This window comes from Oncorhynchus masou, chromosome 1 (assembly GCF_036934945.1).
Source record: "Oncorhynchus masou masou isolate Uvic2021 chromosome 1, UVic_Omas_1.1, whole genome shotgun sequence".
Classification (NCBI taxonomy): Eukaryota; Metazoa; Chordata; class Actinopteri; order Salmoniformes; family Salmonidae; genus Oncorhynchus; species Oncorhynchus masou.
Genome location: NC_088212.1, coordinates 34,917,968 through 34,924,212, shown reverse-complemented (window position 1 = coordinate 34,924,212; position 6,245 = coordinate 34,917,968). Strand labels below are relative to the sequence as shown.

Sequence of the window (6,245 nt, the reverse complement as noted above, 5' to 3'; positions counted from 1 at the left end):
ACTTGCTTTGCATGTAAAAACAGGTTTTAACAGGATTTAACAGAACACATCTGAAATCAGGCTACTGATGGGACTTTGATAAATGCAGAAAATCATCAATCAAAAGAAGCATTCTACCACAGTGAACGTGTTATTTTTTCGAAGACTATTTACAGTGCATTTGGAAAGTATTAAGACCACTTTTTGCACATTTTGTTACGTTACAGCCTTATTCTAAAATGGATTCAGTAGTTTTTTCCCTCATCAATCTACACACAATATCCCATAGTGACAAAGCAAAAACAGGTTTTTAGACATTTTTGCAAATGTATTTATTAATGTTTTTATGTGAAAAGTATTTATAAGATGTATACCTTCAGTTTTGACTATTAAACTGTTTTACATGTCTTAATAACTTGAAAGATTGCTCGGGAAAAAAGATGTTTTAATCAGCGTATGCTTACTTCGATTATGACCTTACGTCGATTAAGATAAACAGAGTAATGTGTTTACATGACGAATGCAATACTCAACCTTCTGCCATAGCTAGTTTAATATCAAACTATTAGTGTACATGTAAACATGCTCATAATTCTGCTTTTCATAACCATTGGAATTGGTATAAAAAAAGAAGGTTATGCATGACAACATATTAGGCAATAAGTAAGACAAGGCGAAAATGACATATGATGAGACAAACGTTTTACCATTGCAACATTCACCATTGTTGTCTGAAGCATGCTATCGAATTCACAGCTGAGATAGACTGAGGTAGACTTTTACTTTCTTTTTTCCATCCTGAGATGCTTTGTGGATACAACTGATCTCACTTTCCCTCTCTGTTCTTTTAGCTCTTATAGCTTCCTCTTTGTCAAGTACATTTTTTCACTGTTTTTCTTTTTGAGGAAAATAAACCAGTTTTATGTCCGTTCTCACCCTTCAGCTAACCCTCTTATAGTTCTTGCACCTGTTAGAAACACACACATACCCATTGTTTCTTTTTCCTGTTGTTTACAATCTTGAGCTACAATAAAATAAACCTGTTGAATGTTATTCCTACAGGGCAGGATGTTTGGTTATGATAGGCCACACTCCAAACTCATGTTATAATATTATTATATTTCAACACGCTATCAAAGTGTGTGTGTGTGTGTGTGTGTGTGTGTGTGTGTGTGTGTGTGTGTGTGTGTGTGTGTGTGTGTGTGTGTGTGTGTGTGTGTGTGTTTGTGTGTGTGTGTGTGTGTGTGTGTGTGTGTGTGTGTGTGTGTGTGTGTGTGTGTGTGTGTGTGTGTGTGTGTGTGTGTGTGTGTGTGTGTGTGTGTGTGTGCGTGCATAAATGAATGCCTGTGAATATATCAACATTATAGTTATTATACAAATGATCTTCTCTCTCTCTCTCTCTCTCTCTCTCTCTCTCTCTCTCTCTCTCCTATTTCTCTCTCTGTCTCTTTCTCTCTCTCTCTCTTTGTCTCTCTCCTCTTTCTCTCTTCTTTTTCTCTCTCTCTCTTTCTCGTTCCCTCTCTCAGGCATAATAAGTTGAAGTTGAAGCAGGATCATAACATTGTGGTTTATGAGGACCTGACAGGGGAGTTCACCTGGCCCAGCCCAACAACCTTAACATGTGAGTCGCTACATCGCCACCCGGTGCAATTTCTCCTGGCCACTAAAGTACTTTGAAGAAAACACAAGATAAGTCATTTGATAATTGAGGTGTGTATTTGTGTTGTAGTCTATTGTAACTTATTTTGTATGTAATGTTGCTGCTACCGTCTCTTATGCCCGAAAAGAGCTTCTGGATATCAGAACAGCGATTACTCACCTCAAACTGGATAAAGATTTTTTCTTTAATGAGTCTAACGTGAAGGATATTATAAGGGCACCAGGCGAGACCCAAATACAGACACAGGAGGCAGATGGTTGAGCTCCAATATTTATTATAACAAAAGAGGTAGGCAAAAGGCAGGTCGGGTACAGGCGAGAGTTCATAAACCAGGTCAGAGTCCAAACGTTACAAGACGATAGGTAGGCTCGAGATCAGGGGCAGGCAGAGTGGACAGACAGGCGGGCTCAGAGTCAGGACAGGCAAGGGTCAAAACCAGGAGGGCGAGAAAAGGGAGACTGGGAAAAGCAGGAGCTGAGACACAAAAACGCTGGTTGGCTTGACAAACAAGAAGAACTTGTACAGAGAGACATGAAACACAGGGGATAAATACACCAGGGATAATAAGCGACACCTGGAGGGGGTGGAGACAAGCACAAGGACAGGTGAAACATATCAGGGCGTGACAGATATACTGTTTCTCCTGGACCAGGCCCAAATCTCCGTCATTCGCCTTGTGAGAGGGCCTCAAGGGCCTTGTGAGGGCCTTGTGAGAATTCACCAGCGAGTGGGTAACCCGCCTCTACCATCCGTTCTATTGACCAACATGCAATCACTGGAGAATAAACTGGATGAGCTCCGTTCGAGACTATCCTTCCAACGGGACATTAAACATAATATCTTGTAATATCTTGTGTTTCACCAAGTCGTAGCTGAATGACGACACAGATAATATACAATTGGATGGTTTTTCTATGCATCGGCAGGACAGAACAGCTACGTCCGGTAAGACGAGGGGTGGTGGTGTGTGTCTATATGTCAATAACAACTGGTATGCTATGTCTAATATTAACCTCTCTAGGCTAGGGGGCGGTATTTTCACATCCGGATGAAAAGCGTGTCCAAAGTAAACTGCCTGCTACTCAGGCCCAGAAGCTAGGATATGCATATTATTAGATTTGGATAGAAAACACTCTGAAGTTTCTACAACTGTTTGAATGATGTCTGTGAGTATAACAAAACTTATTTGGCAGGCGAAACCCCGAGGACAAAACAACCAGGATTTTTGTTTTTTGAGGTCACTCTCTTTTCAATGGGTTTTCTATGGGGATCTAGATTTCTAAGGCACTTGCTTGCAGGTCCTATCGCTTCCACTAGATGTCAACAGTCTTTAGAAATTGGTTGATGTTTTTCCTTTGAGAAATGAAGAAGTAGGGCTGTTCAGAACGAGGGTCGAGTGTAGTGTACTGTTGTGGTTGGGGCACGTGACCTGAAAGCTCGCTCCACTTATTATTGAACGCAGTCTTAAATTTGATCGATTATTTACTTTAAAAAATACCTAAAGTTGTATTAGGAAAGTTGTTTGAAGTTGGAACCTGTGTTTTTCTGGATCAAACGCGCCAAATGAATGGACATTTTGGAGATATAACGACGGAATTAATCAAACAAAAGGACCATTTGTGATGTTTATGGGACATATTGGAGTGGCAACAAAAGAAGATCTTCAAAGGTAAGGCATGAATTATATCGTTATTTCTGAGTTTTGTGTCGCGCCTGGCGAGATGAAATATGACTGTCTGTGTTTGTTTGATGGGATGTTGTCCTCAGATAATAGCATGGTTTGCTTTTGCCGTAAAGACTTTTTGAAAGCTGACACGGTGGCTGGATTAACAAGAAGTAAAGCTTTAATTAGGTGTATTGCACTTGTATGAAAGTTAAATATTTCTAATAATTTAATTTGAATTTGGCGCTCTGCCATTTCACCGGATGTTGTCAAATCGATCCCATTAACGGGATTTGATCCCTAAGAAGTTGTTTAAAGAAGTAAGTATTGAGGTATTGCTTGCCTGAGGCTGTAGAAGCTGTAGAACACACTATCTACCAACCTTTCATGTATATTTTTCGTAGCTGTCCATTTACCACCACAAACCCATGCTGGCACTAAGACCGCACTCAACGAGCTGTATAAGGCCATAAGCAAACAAGAAAATGCTCATCCGGAAGTGGCGCACCTAGTGGCCGGGGATTTTAATGCAGTCAAACTTAAATCCATTTTAGGTCATTTCTACCAGCATGTCATATGCGTAACCAGAGGGAAAACAAATCTTGACCACATTTACTCCACACACAGAGACGCATACAAAGCTCTCCCTCGCCCTCCATTTGGAAAATCTGACCATAATTCTATCCTCCTGATTCCTGCTTACAAGCAAAAACTAAAGCGGGAAGTACCAGTGACTCGCTCAATACGGAAGTGGACAGATGCTTTCGCTACACTATAGGACTGTAGCACTATAGCACTATAGGACTATAAGATGCTACACTATAGGACTGTTTTGCAAGCAGAGACTGGAATATGTTCCGGGGTTCATACAATGGCATTGAGAAGTATACCACCTCAGTCACCGGCTTCATCAATAAGTGGATCGACGTCATCGTCCCCACAGTGACCATACGTATATATCCCAAACAGACGCCATGGACTACAGGCAACATCCGCACTGAGCTAAAGGTTGGAGCTACCGCTTTCAAAGATCAAGACGCAAATCTGGATGCTTATAAGAAATCCTGCTATGCCCTCCAACGAACCGTCAAACAGGCAAAGCGTCAATACAGGACTAAGATTGAATCCTACTACATCGGTTGTTGACGCCCGTCGGATGTGGCAGGGCTTGCAAACTATTATGGACTACAAAGGGAAACCCAGCCGCGAGCTGCGCAGTGTCGCGAGAGGAGATGATGCTCCTCCAGACAGACATTGTGGAGCTCAAGAGACAACTGTGGATGAGTGGAGAGGCCCTGGACACACTGTAAGAGACAGACAGAAACATCTCAACAGTCCAGTTAACTCAGAGCAAGATCTATAAATACATCTAACCAGTTTCATCGTGTCAGCTGATGCTTGGCCTTTAGTGAGCTAATACCGTAAATGTTCATTCTCTGTTCTCACCTCTTTCGGGACACAGTGAGGGGAAGGCCAAGGAGTTGTTCCGCAAACTCAGAGAGAAACCCAGAGGTTGGTTTACCACTTCTCCCTTCATGATCATTTACCGTCACATAGATTATAGACACCTGATGTCTATTTGTGATTCTGAGAACATGTCATTATAGAATGGAAAACAACCTCTCTCTCTCTCTTCCTCTCACTCTCCCGCTCTCTCCCTCTCCCTCTCTCCCTTCTCACTTTCCTCCCTCTTCCTCCATCTCTATCTCTTTCTGTCTCCAGATCTCCCTCCCTCCATCGCTCCCTCCAGACCAGAGGTATAGGGGGAGGGGGGGGGGGGCATTCAGAAGGTAGTGTGTCTGGTAGTCTAGGCATTCCAGTTCCACGAGAGAAAACTCAAAGATTTCGACACACACCTCAGGTACTCATGCACACACACAATAGTCTACACACACCTCAGATGCCGTTACATATACACACATTTGCGTTTTCACTCTCTCCCTGCGGTAAGATCAAATCAAATTTTATTTGTCACTTGCGCCGAATACAACCTTACAGTGAAATGCTTACTTACAAGCCCTTAACCAACAATGCGGTTTTAAGAAAAATAAGTGTTAAGTAAAAAATGGATAAATAAAAAATAGAAGTAACGTAATTAAAAAGCAGCAGTAAAATAACTTTAGAGAGGCTATATATATGGGGTACCAGTACAGAGTCAATGTGCGGGGGCACCGGTTAGTCGAGGTAATTGAGGTAATATGCAGTGGTGTAAAGTACTTAAGTAAAAATACTTTAAAGTACTACATAAGTCATGTTTTGCATGTACTTTACTTAACTATTTATATTTTTGACAACTTTTACTTTTACTCCACTACATTCCTAAAGAAAATAATGTACTTTTTACTCCTTACATTTTCCCTGACAACCAAAAGTACTTGTCATATTTTGAATGCTTAGCAGGACAGGAAAATTGTCTAATTTATACACTTATCAAGAGAACATCCCTGGTCATCCCTACTGCCTCTGATCAGGCAGACTCACTAAACACAAATGCTTCGTTTGTAAATATTGTCTGAGTGTTGAACTGTGCCCCTGGCGATCTGTTAAAAAAACAAACATGTTTTGCTTAATATAAGAAATGTTTAATGATTTACACTTTTACTTTTGATACTTAAGTACATTTCAAACCAAATACTTTTAGACTTTTACTCAAGTGGTATTTTACTGGGGGCTTTCACTTTTGTCATTGTCTTTTAAGGTATCTTTACTTTTACTTGTGTGTGTGTGTGTGTGTGTGTGTGTGTGTGTGTGTGTGTGTGTGTGTGTGTGTGTGTGTGTGTGTGTGTGTGTGTGTGTGTGTGTGTGTGTGTGTGTGTGTGTGATCTCCTGATCAGTGTATATCCTTTGTTGTTATTCAGGTGGACAGATGGTGTGTCTCAAGCTGATGTCAAACAGAAGCGTTGTCCCGTTCCAGACTCCCTGCCGTGGTCCTCTGCTGCTGCT

At 41.2% G+C, this 6,245-nt stretch overlaps 1 long non-coding RNA gene across 1 annotated transcript; it reads left to right on the top strand.

The window, feature by feature from the left end:
* Positions 1 to 1,568: 1,568 nt before the first annotated feature.
* On the top strand, positions 1,569 to 5,092 carry LOC135552206 (uncharacterized). The gene is made up of 3 exons (XR_010457415.1): positions 1,569 to 1,600; positions 4,765 to 4,814; positions 5,025 to 5,092. It is a non-coding gene; the product is annotated as an uncharacterized LOC135552206 (long non-coding RNA).
* Positions 5,093 to 6,245: the final 1,153 nt, after the last annotated feature.